At 42.8% G+C, this 19,836-nt stretch overlaps 1 long non-coding RNA gene across 1 annotated transcript; it reads right to left on the reverse strand.

Annotated features, from left to right (window-relative positions):
* Positions 1-863: 863 nt before the first annotated feature.
* LOC129783836 (uncharacterized) lies at positions 864-7,222 on the reverse strand. The gene is made up of 3 exons (XR_008745844.1): positions 6,864-7,222; positions 5,211-5,510; positions 864-5,125 (listed from the first exon to the last, which is right to left on the reverse strand). It is a non-coding gene; the product is annotated as an uncharacterized LOC129783836 (long non-coding RNA).
* Positions 7,223-19,836: the final 12,614 nt, after the last annotated feature.

The following is a 19,836-nucleotide window of genomic DNA, read 5'->3' on the forward strand; positions in this document are numbered from 1 at the left end:
TGGGGAGGTATCTGTTCGATCCTCCAGTCCCCTTTACTCCGAATCGTAAGTTCCCATCATCAACGAATCTGCCTCAGGCACCTGCCTCTGAGGTGTTTGAACGGTCCTCTGCTCTAATTTCGGACACTCATATTTCCAATGTCCTTTTCCCCTGCAATAAGTACACTGATTTGGACCTACGGGATCAGAATTTACTACTTGACGGTTAGAAGCACACAGGCCTCCTCCTCCTCCCCGGGCACTTTTTCCTCTACCTTGTCCTTGATACATGTTTCCATAATAGCAGCAGCAAGTAAAGCAGCTTGAGCCTTTTTGTTTCACCCTTTGTCTTTCCTCTTTTTCCTCATCATCTCTATTGTTGTAAACTTTATAGACAATTTCTATTAATTGAGAATAGACATTCCTCCTGCTCCATCCACTTCCTGTAGTTTTTTCTGAATATCTGGGGCTGACTGTATGATAAATAACATATTAAACATAGTTTTATTGTCTTCTGCTTTTGGGTCTAAATCAGCATATTCTTGTGCAGTTTCACACAATTTTTCAGGAAATGGAGAAGGATTTTTGTTTGCCTTGTTTTAAACTGTATAACTTAGAGACATTTCTTTGCTTTGGAACTCCATATTTTATCCCATACAAAATAAGTTGTTGATATTGTTTTATCATTGCTCTTCTGAGAGGCAAATTTGGATCCCAACCTGGTTGTGCTTTTGACATAAATCTAGCAGGATCTTCCCCAGCATTTTGACTTTCATTCTCCTCTTTAGCCTTTTCCAAAACCAATCTCTTTTCCTCTGGCATAAAGAGGGTATTTAACAGTGTCTGAATGCCTCAACTGCGTACATTTATTCCTAAATCTGTAGAGGGGAAAACAAACCTATATATGGAGCTTCATCCCATTTGTCTTGTTGTCTACAGAACAACATTAACTGCATCCAAAAAAGTGCTCCATGATACTGGTCGATCATACCTACTGCTGTATTAAATCAAAGAGATACAGTAGGAGTCTTGAATGAATGTAACTGTGCTCCTACTCCAGACTGAGTTTGATAGAAAGTCAGCTGAGGTCTTAACACTGATCGATCACGCAGATCCTAGTAGGCTTGGAGAGGTCTCACTAAAATACAGGCTCTTCCTCAATATATACCTGATTTAGGCTTATGAAACTTGCTTTAGTTGTTTGAGAGAGAAAGTAAAGACAATGGAGACTTTGCTTATTGGTCAAAGTGCTACTCACCAAACAGAAACTTGTGGGAAGATTCCACCTATAATCAAGATCTGGGGCTTTTGTATACACACAGAAAACAAATCGGACAAGTAGCAAACTCAGTAGTCCTCTCCTCTTAAATAAATGTAGACAAACAAACCAGACCTGATCAAATGAACTTCAAAGAGGTCATGGCCCGTGAGGGTGCAGGGCTCTGCCCCAAGGCGCCCGCAGCAGGAGGCAGCCCCCCACGCAGCAGCACCCACCCTGATCCAGAGCAGCCCAACAAACGCCTTTCTGTACCCCAGCTTCTCCAACATGCCTGTGCAAAACAGCAAATTACTGAGCTGCTTTCCTCCTGGTAGCACCTCTGGGGTGTTGCAGCATGTGCAGGCTCGGACAGGGCACTGGGAGGATGAGAAGGGTTTTACGAGCACAACTGAATACCTCAGCCCATTCTTGTACCTTCAAGGGACAGCAGGAAAGAGAATATCCCCTTGAAGGACAGCCAGGAACAGCTGGGTGTGCTGGCATCACGTGGGCTATTGTGAAAGGAAGCAGCAGAGATCTTTCATACAGCTTTGTACCTGTGTTTGTTTATAAATACCTCTATCTACATCAATATACTGTTCTTTCTTGCTGTATAACCTCTTTGAGAGTGCTAATATTTCTGTGTACTGCACCACGGCACTGTGCTGTGGAAGCTCAGCCTGAAGGAAAGGCAATCAAGGAAAAAGGCTCTCAGGCGTAGGCTTAAAAGCAATGTAGCCAGAGACAAACAGCTTCAGGGTGAGGTATCTTACGGGGTCTGTTTTCCTGACAGAAATACAGTTCCTTCAGCTGTATTCACATCTTCTGCACACTTTCATCATGGTCCAATAATATAATAAAACCATCTTAGATAAATCTGCTGCAGCTGTGAGACACAAAGCACCGATCCAGTATAAATTTGCTCTGCTGATTCAGATTTGTTAAAAAAAAAAAGAAAACGTTGACAGGTTAACTTTTCACTGGCAGGCTTTATGCTGGATCACGTACCATCTGTCTGAAGCACTTGAACATTTTCCGAGATCCCATACCATCTTCAGCTACCAGAAAATAAACATATGCTCCTCATATATTTTGGTTAATGCAATTGCATATCCATGCCTGATTTGGTTCCAATCTGTGTTGCTAGGTGGTCCTGTAAATGCATGGATCTGGTATAATGGCCAGAGAATAACATCTTCAGCCTTTGCTGGAACAGTTCCAGAACGTATTGCCCCAGGGCAAAGTCTCTGGTCTAAGCAGCGGGGCAGGAGAGTGTCAAGGTGGCAGGAAAAGTTATTGTGATCTGGAGCCAAAATCATGGTGTTCTGCTTTGAGAATGGATCTGGCCTGAAACCCAAAGCTGCTGCTGGCTTTGCTAAGGTTGGACCGTTACATACATACACTTTAGGTAATAGGGACTCAAAGTATTTAAAAGGCTTAAAAACTGATCATCTTGCCTTTCTTGAAAATACCCTTTTACTCATTGTTTCAGAATTGCTTTTCTCTCTTTCATCTTTTTTTGGTGCTTTTCAGAAACCCGTTTTAGCAGAGTGATCTTTTAGCTGCCTGCAAAGAACAAAGTAAAGAGAAGAAACTTATGATTTGTAACCTTTTCCAAACAACAAAGCAGCATGTAAAACATCTCCTGATGAGACCTGGGTCTTGATCCCCTACAAGCCACCCCTGCTCAGCCCAAGGTGAAACGGTTCTAGGTGAGCTCAAAAAGAGCCCAAGAGAGAAAAGACTGCTGAGCCCAGCTGAGGGTCTAACCTTGGTCTTTTTCAGATGACCTGTTTATTGAAGTTGCTATGTGGAGTGTAATACATCAGTGGGTTTTTGAAAATTCACTGAAGGATGTGTGGGCTGAAGGCATTAAGGCTATGTAAATGGAAATTTTCTTTCTAAAGAGTGAAATATGCTGATTTTGCTCATTGCTTCCACATAAACGAGTGACCAAATGAAGAGAAAATAGATGAAGAAAAAAGTACGCATAATAAAAATGTGTACATGCTTCATCTAAAATTCATCACCTCCAAAGGTTCATCACATAATTACTTAATCTTGAACAGCTGCATGCACAATAAAATTTTCTTGCACTAGGTCTGAAGAGAATTAATGTTTCCTGAGAATTGTAACCTAACCAATACCCTCCAAATGTTCAGCAAGTGGCAACTCCAACTGAAAATGCCACTAAAGTACCTTGTATTTAAAAGGACCTACTCACACCAGATTGATCCTGAGCTGACTTCTGCTGGTTTTAATCATGTACTTCATTGTATAGTAGCAAAAGCCTGAAGAAGCAGTAGAGCTACCACATACACAAGTTCATTAATGAATCGGATCCAACCCATGCATTGCTCCGCTCACAGCCATGAGAAGCTCCGTGTCACAGCTGACATGTTTTGCTCCTGCTGGGAGCTGAGGAGCCACTAGACAGGCCCCATACAGGAGACTTTAGGCACTGTGCCTACTGCACTGCCTCAGTTTCCCTTGCTTCCCAAAGCCTCTACAGGCAAGTCAAAGGGCTGGGGTCTCAGGCAGGGTTTGGGGGGACTGCTCCTTGTGTGTGGAAGGAAAGGGAAAGCCTCAGTAACCTTTCTGAGGCAGAACTTTAAAAGAAATATTCACTCCACCCTGTTCTTTCAGTAACATCACTTTTGGGCTGGCAGCAGGATTTGTTCCAACATGCCTCATTTTTTTAACTATCTGTTCCCATCAAATTTCCTTGAATAATGTTTATTACCGGGTCACCTGCCTTGAAATGGGAGCTGCAGGCGATGTACCGACCAGACCGAATTGCTGTCCTAGGCCACTAATGTCCTACAACCTCTGACCTCACTCGCCTTCCCTGCAATGCTGTCGCTGTAAGAAATTCCCCAACTACCAGTAAATTATCCTCCCTCCCTCCCTCCCCTGCCTCCTGCTTGTACAAACCATACAGCAGGAGACTTTCTTTGTGGCTCTGAAGTTAGTGGAAAGACTCCCACTGACTTTGCTGCAGTGACAATTGGATCAGATGCCAGATAGGTGTATTGAAAATTCACAAAGCGCCAGTTTGGAAGCACTTAACAAATGTCACCGTTTACTCTAGTAAGAGGAGCTGCTTGCCAAAGATTCAGCTCCCATGGTGAACAAAGGGATGAGGGATGTCCTCCATTTACCAGGGACAGACACCCTTCCCAGCACCAGGCTGCCCGTTTCCATGCTCAGCTATGAAATAAAAGACGTTTCACAGTAATCACAGGACCAAAGACTGCTTTTCCTCTCTCCAAACCTGAACGAGTTCAAAATGCTTGGGATGACAGACGATGACATCCGTAGTCAGACAAGATGGGTAGCAGCCCATGTAGTTGTGTAATGAAGCTCGGTTTGCAAAGTTTTTATTATGGAGAAAAACCAGCAGGATCTCTTATAATTGGAAATGAAACTAAATGAATGCCACTGCCTTTATTGTGGCAGCAGAATTCCAGTAATGCTTAGCAATTGCCGTGTTTGTAATGTAAATATACTACTGTCACTGCGCTGAAATAGATTTCTTCTTTTTCCCTACTCATCAAAGTCAAAAATTTGCTCCAGCTGCTGCCGATCAAGAATTTGGAGAACATTACCCAGGCTATTAGTATTCTGCACACACTGCCAGGTGCACAGATAACTCACTGGCATCTCTCTCTCTCAATCCAGTTAATTAAATCGTGGCTTGATTGGGTTCAACAGACAATACAAAATTTTTCCCAGTTTGAAATGTTTTGACCTACCTTGGTGAGTAAAAGAGTGATAAGGGACATCTTTGCAAGAAAAAACCAGGTTTGCTAGTCTCATCTGAATCCGTGTTCAATTTTGTGAACATTCAGCTTCTCTTTTGCTTCCTTACTCATATTTCCGTTAGTGCTGCAAGACAAATGAGCTAGCAGATACTGCAAAAGGTCAAAAGACAGATAGCAAGAGAAATTTTAGCATAACTAGATTTTCTTACCCATTGCACGGTCCTGCAGTGCACAAATGGGATTTCTGCTCAAGCTGTGGTCTCAAACGGGAGCGCTCCAGCTACATTTAACAGAGCAGGCACTGCTGAAGAAATGACCTGCGCTGCACCACGGGTCCCTCCAGCTGGGTGCTCTGCCTCCCCCAGCAGCCATCAGAGAGCACTTCTGAAGGCTGCAGCGTTTCAGTCTAAAAACCAACCTTATGATTTAGCATCAGGTGAAGCACAGGAACCCCCAAAGACAGGGAGAGCCCTTGGTTTGCCCATTGAATTCAGCTGGAAGGGAACCCACTGTAAGGGAAACAAAGGAATTTTACAGCTGAGAAAACCTTCTGTGCTGTGCAGAACTGCCAGATTATTTTTTACGGAAACCCACTTTTTTATGGGAACAGAGCACTCTTGTGCTTCCTAATTGTCCATAGGGTTTTGCATTTGCCAGAGGAACCATGGAAATCAGCTACCACAGTGGCTGTGCCAGACAAACCCTCTTTCCTGCTGTGCCTTCAACTTGTTTCTCTCTTTCCCCAGCTGACACTTCCTAAAATCCCTGCTTGCCAGGCTGGGGTGAATTACAGTATCGCTCTCAGCCCAAATCTCAGGTCATAGTCCCACCTCCAGCACAGCTGCAGCAACGCTGAGCGAGCTAATGGAGAAATGCAGAAGGCTGAGACCCGGAACCTTGCAATCTTGGCAAAACCTGAGGTGTTCAACAAGCATTGCCTAGAAAAGTGCAGAAGGTACAAGGGGACAGAACAGAACTGCGTTGTCAGCATTTGCAGTGCTAACAAGTCTGCAATTTCCCAGTGGTCTTGCACAAAACAGTCAGGGTGAAGGTACCTTGAAGCCCACGTGAAGGCTGGCTTTGGCCAATGCATGCATTTGCTGCCTGGTTTTGTGATCAGATTTGAACCTTCAGCCCTCCCATCATTGCATACTTTTCCATTTATCATCCCCCCCGCCCCCCTTTTCTGGACTGCAACAGGACAAGATTGACAGCTGGTGTGAATCAGCACACCTCCAGTAAAAACAGCAGGGCTGCAGTGCTCAACTGATTTCTCATCTAGAAAGGGTCAAGAGATCTTACTATTTTGTAAAATATTAGGCATTACACAGTAGGGATGAATTTGACTGATTCTGACAGAGCTGAAGTCCCAGTCATTAAAATCTGTATAATATTTCCAATTTCCTTGTTTATCAAAAGCTAGTGTTTCCTAGATACTCACTGAGGGTATTTTTTTTTAACAGACACCAGCCTCAACAAATAATTGTCAATCCAATGAAATTTTATTTAACAGGCTCTTGAGTAAAGCCTGCTCTTCCAAATTGTTTTTCTGTTTTGAGCAAACTTCAGTGGAGGAAAGGCCAGCTCTTTGCACTCAGCTTTGCTGCATCAACTGCCATGTGCTAAAAGAAAAAGCCCAACCCCCCAAAAAAGAAAGGCTACAAATCAAGAGTTAAGAGATTTCAGCTGCATTCAGTTGTCAAACAGACTCTGGAGTATTAACAGATGCAAACAGTATGTATTTTGGTGCAATTAATATAGAGAAGGAAGATCAATGATGCAGAGTTAAGCATCAGATTCTGAATTAAATCCTGTTTTTATACGCTTGACTGAGGCGTGCTTTATTGCAGCATGACACTCACCTGCACAGCTGAAGTTCAGGGTCTGTCAGCAATTTCCAGCCTACCTCAGGTCTGCTTCCCAGGGCAGGAAGGAGGGCTGGGCTGTAACTCAGCTGTAACCGTTCTTGAGTCAGTAGCTTGGCAGACAAGGTCTCCTCTGAGGACAGTAGTGTTTGTTCTGCTAATTATTGTTCCAACTAGTCTGACCTTTTTAAAATTAAGGAAAGTTTGAAAGGAAAACTACACGCAGGTCGAATTTTCCACAATTTCAAATGATTTCTTACAGCTGGAGATACTGTGCTTTATAACCACGAGTGCAGAACCTGGATGAGATGATAAGTACATACTGAAAATTAAGAACATGCCCCTGCAGGTATTTGATACTAAGACCTTTAGGTTGCTGAAATCATGAAGATGCCGGGGTGTAACAATTCAGCCTGGATCACTGTTGACTCAAAGTGATACATCTTTGTAAACAGCACACTTGTGTTTTTTCAGGTAGACTAGAAGCAATGCAGTAAATATAGCACTTCTATCAGCAACATTACTTCTACACATTTTAGAAATTAATATGGTAATTGGAAATTGTTCAAAATTGATAACCACGAGTGAATAAAAAGGAACTGCTGTGAGGCAATTTAAATGGAGAAACCATGGAACAAAGAAAAAGCAACAATAGAATTTTTTTGGTACATAAGCAAGTTTTTCCTTAAAAAGTGTACGCAGGTACAAAAATAGAAAATATGCAGGAGAAAAAGTTGGGAAATATTTGGACCAAGGGACACATAAGATTCATCCAGCTATCTCTTTGGAGTCAGAAGAGATGAGCATTAATTCAGTGCTAGCAGGGAACCATTTCTGACTGCATTGGTTGTCCATGCTGAGGTCAGAAGAAGTTTAGATGGAAGAGTTCAGCTGGAATTACCAGCACCCTCTGAACAGGAGGTCTGGTCCTGCCACGTCTGGGACTTGGCCTGAGCGAAAGCTGTACAAAACCACCCAGGATCAGGAGCTGCTCTGCAGACAGTCTTTACATATGGCAACCTGTCCTCACAACCAGAAATTGCGGCAAAAAAGCTGGCATGTCAAGCTGTAGAGTATAATAAGATAATTAATACTTAAGATAATGAATAGAATCTTTTTAACTCATTAGGTTAAATAAGATATAAGGATTTAAAGAAAATTCGGCTGACTGCAGTGCATAAAGATCTTGAAAAGAAAAATCTGTCCCTAATTGTGGATTCAGAATACTAGTGAGAAACTGGCGCTAAGCTTATGTCTAAATTTGATATGTACATTTGATATGTACAAACAAAAGCAAGAAACAGAGGATGTAACTAAAGCAAAAACTGAACCATTGCCGTCACCTGCAAGTACAAAAGTGAGGTCAGAGTCTGATTTTCCCTCAGAAGCAAACACGACACGGTACTTATGACATCTGGGAAATGGCTTGGATGAGTCTGAACCGTCAGCAAATAATGTACATGAAACACTGCAGGGTCCTTCTCTAGGCACTGATGCAGAGTGGTGTTGTGGTAGACCTATTTCACCACAACTCTCCCTAGAGGACTGTGATCTAAGGACCCAAAACTGCAGGCAGATTGATACTCATTCCTTCTTAAAAGTTGGAACCCTACAAACACGTTGCATCCCTTCTCTGTAGATGTCTTTTTTTATCTCCTTTGGCTGTCATGAGGTCCTACAATATTTACAGCAACTCTGCAATGTCTCAGTAATTTATCCAAAATTCAGCAAGTTTCCCCATCTGCCACACTTTATGTGTCCTTAAGAAGTCTCCTAAAGAAAAGATACCCTTGAATTTCTATGCTCAAACCCACCGTGCCAGCCCTGACTTAAATACCAAACACACCCTTCAGATAAGGCGGCAATTGATGTCCTACTTCCACTGTTTAAATCATGTAGCTTAGAAATAAAATTTTATATTTCCCAACAGGTTTTTTTGTGTGCAGTGTTTTAAATATTCACTTCAGGCAGAATGCTGCTTGGAGAGGCACTTCACCTAGGGATTTTGGTGTGATTTCTAGCCTCAAAGGAGACTAAGACTTTACGCTTGTGAAAGGTGTTTCATATGGGGAATCACAGAGTGTTTCACAAATAAATATTAATGTATCACAGTAAGGAAGCTGAGAGGTTCAGATGGTCAGCCTAAGGCACAGACACACACTCACCAAATCTCTGCTTTATGTGCTTCACTTTAGGCACATGAGTGGAACTTACTGGCAAGTTACTTTCTGGCTCAGTTTTCTTAAATTGGTTTAGAGACCGAATTTGTAATGAGAAAGGGCCTGGTATTGCTATTTTACTGATTCACAGTTGTGAAAAATCTTCTGGTTTTGTATTTAAAAACTAAGTCTAAATTATTTCTGTTAGTAATAATTAAGTTTATCCCAAAGGTGAAAACCAGAAATGTTTTAGTTCACCCAAACTTCCTCTATCTTACTCTCTTAATTTTGCTGGCTTGAAAAAAAAAAGAAAATTCTGATTTTTTTCCCATGACAATTTTAAGATCTGGAAAATTCTCAGAGAATGAGAAACTCTTCCTACATAAGTTCATTTATGAGTAATGAAAATCGAAAGTAGTATTTGACTTCTAACATTAGGAATGTGTATACTAAATTAAACTATGTGAAACATAAGAGAAACAAAAGTACTTGCTTACCCTTGTAAGGTCATATTTATGCCAGAAGTTACTTTGGACTCTGATTCTATATATGATTGTGCTCATCCTTGAATAGTATTTTCAAATTTTTAATTGAATTTGCTTAATCCAGTTAGAAGAGAGGTTTACTCAGAAAAGGCATTCCTCTTCCAAAATAAGAGCAACCACCCACAGAGTCAATTAGGATGAGTTAAATGGCTTGACATTCCAACTTTGCATCTTATTCTACACTTTCTTGAGTACAAGTGTATTCCTTGGTTCACCTCTTTCTCCTTCCCTTACAGCCTTATCCAAGGCCGTTCAAGACAGATAATTCAATAAGCAGTGAGATAACATTTGCCTGGATAAAGACACCGCTTGAGCCTGCTGCAGATGCATGCTGAGAGCTTCATCCACCCCCTCTCCTACACGCGTCCTATGCTGTCACAGCTCCTCCATGAGATGCTGTCACATTGCTAAGGCACAAGAAGTTGGAGCCATCTGCTTGCTTCAATTAATTACAGCTTGCTCCTGAGATTTCTGCTGGGACTCTCCCTTTTCAGGCAGCTGAATGAAGGCCTGCAAGCATTAGGGGAATTGGCCACATTGGCCGCCTTTTAAGCAGGAACACAAAGCAATGCCCTTCCTCAATAAGAAAATTGGTATTATTTCAGCTCCTTCAGAAGTGTCTGGCAATGTCTTCCTCTGCATATGACTGTTTACCACATGCACACATAAGGCTAGGAGAGGTGCAAGTGTCAAGAATGGTTGAATTTTCAGCTACTTTATAAATACTTAATTAAATAATGACAGACTGCACTTGGAGTTCGGCACAGAAACTCTACTGCCTTTCTCCTGCCAGGACATCTTTATGCATTACAGGATTGGACACAGAGTTCCCTGACACAGCAAGGTTAGTGCAGTCAGGCACTTGAAAGAACAACCCAGTGATATTCAGGGTCACAACTGAGAAGTACTAAACCTTTCAGATGTTACGCTCTTGGTTGGTGAGCTCCTCCATTTGCTCGTTTACCGGAACGTGTCTTATGGGGAAGTCGACAATGAACACAGCGACTTCTGAGTCTCATTGCAAAAGAGGCCTTTTCGTAACTCTGGTAGTGAGATTTTTCTAAGTATCTAAAGTGAACACATGATAATATAATTTGCATTTAGAAACAAAACTGCTGGCTCACAGCCTAAGAAATACCATGTTATTTCTAATTTATCCTCTCCTCCCAAATATAAATGGCTGAGACAGGTCATGAAGCAAAAAGCCCCCTCACCTTTATGTGGATGCTCATGTAAGGATATGATGTTACAGTGTGTCACAAAGATACCAAGTCACATGCCTAATTATTTCCAAATCACTGAAGTAAGATTTCCATTGTCTTCCAGTTCTTTCACAGTTCATCTGAGCTAGCTCTGTGATTAGATCCTGGAGTACCACTAACTTGCCACCAGCCTTATGACCTATTCCAATCACAGCTTGACATTGCAGCATAAAGAATCAACCTGAATTTTGCTGGGTTATTCCCAAATTCACTAAAACCTCCTTCTCATCAGCTGCAATGTGACGCTAAACAGTGGAGAGTAGGCTAAATCTAATTGTTTCAGTGTTGCTTAGAGTCCTGCTCCTTGGGGTTCCTGACAACTAGATGTACTCTTCCCTCCCAGGAGAATTCAATGCACTTGTTTATCTTAAGCTAGCATCTGCTAGCTTTTCCTGGATACAAAGAGAAATATAAAGGGTAAGTTAAGTTTGTAAAGTGTTTCAGGTTTGTGTCTCACTGGTTTCCAGCTCCTGCCACAGATGCAACGAATTAGTATCCTATGCCCTCTGCTCGCAGCAAGCACTAGGGTTGCAAGGTGAAATGAGAGCAAGCTCCATTAATAGCTCTACTGCTGGCAGGAAAATCACCAGCGCATCTCTCAGTTTAGCCTGCATGGGACAAGAAACCAGAAGGGAAATCAGCATAACCTGCTCCTTTCACACTGCCTTCAGAAAAGCCACAGCATCCAAGAGGAAACGACCTCAAGTTATGCCAGGAGAGTTTTAGATTGGATATTAGGAAAAAAAATATTCACTGGAAGGGTGGTCAAGCACTGCAACAGGCTGCCATGCAGGTGTGCCATGTAGATGTGGTGCTCAGGGACATGGTTTAGCAGTGGGCTTGGCAGTACTGGGTTAATGGTTGGATTTGATGATCTCAAAGGTCTTTTTCAACCTAAATGATTCCATGGTTCTATCCTCCACCAACAAAACCTTGGAGCTATTGCTCTGAAATGCAAACAAACTTGGAGCAAGGAAGCTTGCAAACTTCTAAGGAGGACTGACGTAGTTTATTAATTTCCACCTTTTGTTCAAAAGATGCATAGACGTCTAAAGGCTGAGGTTCATAGAAGTCACTGAACAAGTAGTACTTTAAGAGATCAACTGCAAATAAAGGACCATATATCCAGCTGTTAAAATGACGAAGCCCATAAATGCCAAGAAACAGTGAATGTTTGTAAGAGCTGTACATCTGCTACTCTCTTTTTCCTTCCTATCCTTTCTGGGTAAGGATGCCCTTCAGGTGGCGCCTTCTTGTCAAAAAGGGGGGGTGGGGGTGGGGAGAGTGAATGTGAATGAAGAGCTTTAAATCAGAAATACAGGTTCTGAACTCCTTTTGGATAGAGAACGTGGAGTCTGACAGCTCATGAGCCTGAAACCTGACTTCTCTCTCCCACTGCCAGCAGAAAACGAAGGCGATGGTAGGCTGCCGTGTTAGCACATTAGAGCCTCTTAATCCATCCTTGCCAAGAAGCTGTTTTGAGTGAACTTGCAGACAGCTCTGTAAACCTTTCTAGACTGACCTCTGCCAGTGAATGACATTTGCAAGGGTTAGACGGCTCAGATTACAACCTTGGGCTGGAACTCCTTTAAAGATTCGCAAATTCAATAACCTGGCATGAACAATTCAATTAGAGGATTATCACTTGTCAGTTTAACTAGAAAGTTCTTCACACTGAGCTCTTAAATTCCCTTTTCTTCAATAAATCAAGGCATTTTTTCTCCCTGTCATCCATCATCTATTTGCCTGGCTTAAATATTTCAGCAAGTGCTTTAAAAATGTTTGCTATTTAAAAATTTAGGTGGTGAATAAATATGCCAGTTTCCTATTACTTAAGCCCCACTGATGCCAGGGACGAGATATTAATGGGAACACTTCTGTGGAGCCCTCGCCACAAGAATTACACATTCACATTGTTGTCAGAGGGCTTAGCACTGGATTGAATCAGTTCAGTGTTCTTAGCACATCGCTCCTTTAAACATCTGTAAATGAATAAAGCATATTTGATGAAAATCTGTCACACACTAGTCATCTGCATTAGCAGATTTTTTAAATTTTCATGAGAATTATGTTAGACTTTAACAGTAATAAATAAAACCCCAACCTTGCCTGCATGGAACATATGCAGGGAATAAGGGGACATGTTTTGTACACAGGTTAAGGAGTTTAAAATGTATGAACTATACAGCAGAATTTACATCTGTAACGGTGAAGAAATACATAGATGGCCTACAATCCATCCACAAGATACAAAGAATATAAGGATCAAGGAAGGAGAACTAATAAAAAGTATGCACAGGGAAATACACTGGACTTACTCAGATTGGAAAGAGGGGAAGAAGTAATTTTTCTTCTGGGAGACCAGCTCACACCTCATTTAAAGTCCCACGAAAATCCTGTATGCCTAAAGCTGGGTGTATCTGGTCATTTGGGTAGTGCTGGGTTCAGCTGAAATAGAAATTTAAGATCTGCTTTTCAGGAAAATGCAACTCCATTGTCGCCAAGGAATTTTCCTGGCCTTGGAATCCGGCCTGTTTTGTTCTTTCCTCAGTCTCTCTGGATATGTTTCCTGACAATTTTGGGCCCCTGAAAAATATCCCTTATTAGTCAGCAACAGCTGAATAATCCTGGTTCTGGGGAACCAGAACCAAACCCCCAGAGATATAATCAAGAGTATAAGGTGAATATTAGTGATTTCTCCCCTCTTTACCCAATCACAAAATTATTCACGGACCCAAGCAACGGGTCAAAACAGAACTGCAAACATCTTTGAAGTCCGTTAAACGGTGAGATGATTTTCATGTTCCTTCTGCTGAGATGAGACAGAAAAACAAAGAGCAGCCCCCTGCTTCTGGACAACAGCCCTTTGGTGGAGCTACACAGCCTGCAGGAGCTTTGCACAGCACTGCCTTTGCAAAGTACGTGTTGGCCACTGCCTGAATTCATACTTCCATGTATGAAAAACCATACCGAAAGGTTTGCTTCACTACAAAGCAGACAATGAACAGTAATTTAAGAACCTGTCTGGTTAAACAAGACCTGCTAGAAATGAAAAATGACATTCCTGATACAAGGCAATTACTGCAGCTCCAGCCATCCAGTCAGGAGCAAGGTATAAGGGAATGCTTCCTGCATTTAATTTCCTACAAAATCACAGGTATTAATTAACTTGACTTTTCAGAAGGGTGCTGCCTTTGTCATTTGAACACATGCAGATTTTACAGAGGTTTGTAACCATCTGGTTTTTGAAAACTTATTCTGGTCTCCATGACTTGGCCGAATAGCCATGCAGTGCAGCATTTAACTGCTGAGAGAGGGAATAATATTTTCTTCCTTCATCCAAGATATTTAACAGATGCAGTAAGGGAACAAACTCTGGTGCAGATAAGTCTGCCGACTTTTCAGCAGCAGTAACAATTTCTGTGGACATTAGCCAGGGGAAGTAAATAAGGAGCAGATTAGGAGCTCATGACCAAGCTGATTTTCTGATTAGAAAGTGGAGAAAGTGGGTTAGGTGATTAGATTTAGGTTGATCTTTGAATAATGAAGCACTGGGAGAGCTGTGATGCACTGCAAGATTGAGAAGCACTATGGACATATTTTTTCCCCTCCTCAAAACATTTTTTCCAAAATGAAAGCCTTTCCTAGAATGACAGTAAAGCTGGCAGGCCTCACTGATGGTTCTGCTCTTCCGAGTACTGGGGAGAAAACATCTTTCTATGAGCCTCAAGTTTCTTCTAGCGAAAAAACCAAGTCTGCTATTTCTGTTCATGTCACGTCCCAAGCCAAGTTTTCATCTAGTTATCATTACATAGAAGTGGCTTGCTCCTTCCCCTAAGGTCAGAGCAGTAAGCGTACCGCATCTCCACAGGCAACACGCTCTGCCCTGCAACCAGTCGCTGAAAGCGAGCACAGCCCTGTGCACATGCTGGCACACACAACCCCCACCAGCTGCTGCACGTCTGCTTAAATCTTTTTCTTTTCTGAAAGCAGGAAAATGTCTTCACCAGTCCTGCCCCAAGCATCGGTGGATGAGAAGGCAAGTTAAAAGTCTGTGCTGTGGTTGCCTCCTTAATGTATTGCTGCCATAGATGCACTGAGAGCCGATACGGTCTATGGCCAGATGTTAGCATCAGCAGCCAGGTACCTGGGCACTGGAAGTCCTTGCTGCACTGAATATCCCCCTGTCTCTCACTAGTGTTCCTCGCAATTCTCATTTATGATTTTTCCACCGTACTTACAAGTGCTTAGCTGTTAATAAGTACTGTCACTCCAGCTACCGTGTTTCAGATAAATATGTTGCAGCAATTAATAGAGAGTAACAATTTGATTTAAAAGATATTGTCTTGCCCTGCTATGAAAAATGACTTGACTGTCACCGCAAGCTCAGCTAGTTCTCCATTAGATTATATGTGCAGTTCACATGGGGAATCATACAGAAATCCCTCATCAGTAAAATTATATTCATTACCCCTCACTTTAGAAATGAAGCCGGTAAACCAACTTTATCTGCTGTCTGTGGGGTGAAGAGACTTTTGATAACAGCTTTTTAATTAGATAAGGCATCATCTAATTAGATCCTTAACATCAGCATGCAGGTAAGTGAAACTGCATGAATTACCTATACTTTGCAGAAATAGATCCTTTGATTTGGAACACAGCGACAACAAAAAGATTTTAACATCAAAAATATTGGGGACAGGACTGCATATGAATAATAGCATCTGTATAAATTACAGCAGAAACAGCTGCAGCAGAGATGAATGCCTGTAAAAATGAGCCTGCTAGAAAAAGTCTGTCCACATCAAAGCCCAGAGGGATCTAGTGCCAAGTGACTATTAAAACTTCCAGCCAGTTCCCACTCAGATGGGTAAGAGCTGCCTCACGCTCACTTTTGCTTATGGGACCTTGGTTATAAATCATTTATCACATTTTCATCCCTTGTTAAATGATTTCTTCCAGGGGAGTTCTTTATTGGCAAGCGTATCTAGTGCTTCCATATGCCAAGCAAGCAGGAAAAGCTGCAGGAGAATGGAAAGACTGAATATTTCATACAGTCCCTGGTTGCCCAGTGGTGTGCTTTTGGGGCACTCTGCAAAAGTTACAAGGTTTATATAAAGCTATTTCCAAGAAGATGGCTGCCAAGCTTCCCCTTTTGAACCTGCTAGTCACATAGCTTCTCAGCTGGGAAGCAACCAAGAACCTGAACCAGCTTTTCCCACAGGAGCACTGGAACTGGACTCCTGAGAAAACTCAAGATTCCTCACATCAAGCCGTAGCCACACACCAGGGTGGAGGCTTTCACAAGCTTGCCAACATGGCCTTTCTCTGAAGCTCTTTCTGTAGCAAGCGATGGGCCAACAAGATGACTGCAAAAGCACCTGTGGGAATAAGGCAGGATCTTATTCTTTGCCTCGGAGTTTTGACAGCAGACTGCTTTAAACGCTGGCTTTGCATCTCCAGTTTGCCAACAGATGGAGCATGGCAGAGTCTGGGCAGCCACTGCGAGAACCAAGGAACTGCTGCACTCGTCTGTGTCTTTGAAGATTTTGATAGACACCTGTCTTTTTCTACAAAGTATACTCGCACTGAATCATGAATCTGACGTATATTTTCCTTCAAGATGTTACTGTGTGCCCCCAAGCTTCCCTCTAAACATTCTCCCACCATCTCCATGCTGTATGTGCAGAGATAATGTGCTTCTGGTACTCAAGGTCAGAGCTCTCATTTCCATACTGAATGGAGGGCAGCATTTCCAGGTCACTCATTTGTCACTACTGTTGCCTCTGTCAGACTTCCCTAGCTGGAGGTAACCTTAACTGCATATTACCTACCAGCGTGGGTGCTCTGAGAACAAAATATAGCAGTCCCTCTGCAAAGCTCAGAAACCGTAACCTGGCATGAACCCCATGGCAGCAAAGAATGAAATCTTCCTGGGTAAAGAGCTGACCACAAGGTCCCAAGGCCCAGCCCTGAGGATTTTTAGAGGGTCAGAGCTCGCATGGTGGAAATATAACAGCACAAGCTAAGCCATTGGCCCCATTCTCCTCCTATCCCCCAATACCAAACGGCTTGCACCATCTGTCCTAGCCTGGGAAGCCATCCCCAGGGTCCTAGACCTGACAATTGCACTGATTTCTCATCAGTTCTCTTTAAGAGAAAGATAAATGTGATCTGAGGAAAATGCAGAGCCAGATGGTTTCCAGAAGCTCCAGGAACAGCAGGATTTCTAAGGTGCAGGCGAGGATGTGACTGGTTCTCAACCCTACATGTTCTTAACACGAATTAGGAAGAAAAAGCACCCTCCTGAGCCAGCACGGGGCTGCCCTTGGGAGGCTGTGCTGCCCTGCCACTGAGCGACGCATGGTTGACACCAGGATGCTGGGTAAGAAAATACCAGAGTATATTGTAACTGTACACAAGTTGTATACAGTGTGTGTGTGTATATATATACACACACACAAGTATACATATAACTGTACACAAGTTGTCTGCTCCCATGAGGGGAGCTGATAAGTGGGACACCTCGGGTCTGATCCCCCACTTGCTGGTCCAGAGCTATACCATGGAGGCAGCTGCAGGAAGAATCAAGTGTGCCAGACTCCCAGGAGCTTGTCGCATCCAGGCGGACCACGACCTGGCCCAGTACTGTAGTGCCTGGCTCTGGCAGCAGTCTCCTGCTGAGGTTCAGTTAACAGGCTTCATTAACATGCTTCCTCCATACGATATCTCTCACAGAGCACAGCTTTAAGCTTCCTCCCGAGGCAGGTAAAGCCGGCTGCCATGTAGCTCTTCACAGAGGCTGTTTGTGTTGTTATCAACTTCCTTTGAAAATTCTGTAATAGTCCCCTGTCTGCTCAACACTGAATTTTATGGGAAAATATCTTGCCTGGGTTTGAAATCACTGCGAGGAGAGAGGAGACAACCAGAGGAGCACACACCTTTCTGAACAAAGACAGTTATTTTACATACCGCACAGCATCATTGTAATTTAAATGATGTCAAATGTAGCTCTTAGGATCCTCTGCTTCAAGCAATAAACTTCCAGACAGTTTTAATACAATTCAGTCGTCAAACAAAGTAGTAATTTACATAATAGTGTACTACTATGTCTGTGAAAGTCCCAACTCTTTCATATGGCTCCTCGGCATAATGCTTTTGCCTCTAGGAATATTTACATTATTTTATTCCATACAATGCAGCTCTGTAGGTCTCAGCAGATCGAGCTGTCCCAAATGCATTATCCTGTCCCAAATGCATTATCCCTGAAACTATGGAACTCCTTTGTGCTGCTTTGACAGAAGAAATTCCAACAGCTGGTCCCAAAAGACTTGCAGAAGGAAGCTCACTACAGGCTTCAGCACATGACACGGCTCTTGCCCGCCAGCTTAGGCGAGGAAATGGCTTGCACGCGTTCTCGTACTTCTCAGCAAGCAAGAGGTAATGAACAGCAAAGGGAATAATTCAATCCTGAACGTGATTCCTATGCTGCACACTAGTGCTACTTTGTAATCCGCTTCCCCTTGTGCCTCCAAGTTCACTGGGATAAAGGGGTCTTTCTGCAGCCAGTCAATAGGGAAGTGTGATGGCATGGACCACATCTGATCCTGGCTGGCAGAGGGCACAGCAGGGCAACCACCCCCCAGACAGTTGGCTTTTTACTACAATATCAAGTGATCTGATTAATATTTGCATTTCAAACATCCATAAGCTCTGCTCAGGTTTTTTCTCCCCCAGCACAATCTGAAGAAAAATGAATAAATAAATAAATAAGTGCCTTCAAGACAGCTGACCTGGCTCCTGCCAGGAAGAATGGTGCTGGCTCCTTGCTGGTTCAAGCGCAGCGTGGGCCCAGACGCCCTGTACGCTTGCTGCAGGAGAACCGCTGTTGTGCTGAAGCAGAATGACTGGAAAAGGTTTGTAACAGATGATGTCCAACCTGAGGAGCTCAGGGGCAAGAGGAGGTTGTATGACCTGTTGTAACTTTCTGAAGGTCACACATTCTGTTTGCACAAATCTCAAGAACCTTGTCACCCCAGTCCATTTTAAAACTGCAAAGAATTGTTTGTTTTTCAAAATGACAGTACTTCACTTTGAGTGAAATTCTGCACTGTGATATTGTGCATCTGAACTTCCTTTTTCCATGCAGAAGCAACTGAGTTCCTGGGAGCAAAGCCTGCTTTGTGAGACGCCTAACTTGGTTGCCCAGAGCCTTACAAAAGCATCTTCTGTTTCAGTAGGTCCATGACCTGCGACCTGCTCTGGCCAGTGCAATTTCCAGGGACCTCTACTAAACCCGCGTTCGAGGGCCAGGCTGCTGCGTTTGCCAGTTTTGCAGTGTATGACATCAGGAAGAATACAGTGACCCTAGGCACAGTTCTGCTTCACATAGAGCAGAAAAAGGAGAACATAAACCGAGATGCTTTCCTATGCACAACAGCTTTTGAATATACAATACTGAATAGCGTAACCACGCCAATACTGCCAGTGACTGATCAAAAAAATAAACCACCCTTCTCACTGGTATAGGACACCAGCCTCATATGGTAGAGTAGCTTTACAGAACACATTCAAGTTCTTTTCCATCTCAGAGGATCTCAAGAAATACAGTTTCACTCCAGTTCCCCTTATCTCTTATTGGGTGCTCCTTACTTTTTAGTTAAGCTACATATTCCTCAAATATAACATAAGAATAAAGAAGGGGAATCACCCAACCTGGAGGAAGGAAAATTTGAGACAGAGCTTGAAGACTGGAAGACAGAGCAAGAAACCCAAGGATATGTCTAGAAGTCTTTGTGTTTCAACCATTTGTTTTTATCTTGGCTGCAACGTCTGATTTGTGGGAACATCCAGCCATTTGTAGTGATTCTCTTTTCACTTGAACATTAATGTTAGGAAACTCCCCCGCCCAAGCTACATTTCAGCATGTGAAAAATCATCTAAAAGACTTACAAAATGGTGCGTGCACAGTGCACACAATCAGCCAAGAACAGCTCTGTTGTGA

Source organism: Falco peregrinus, chromosome 2, assembly GCF_023634155.1.
Source record: "Falco peregrinus isolate bFalPer1 chromosome 2, bFalPer1.pri, whole genome shotgun sequence".
Lineage (NCBI taxonomy): Eukaryota > Metazoa > Chordata > Aves > Falconiformes > Falconidae > Falco > Falco peregrinus.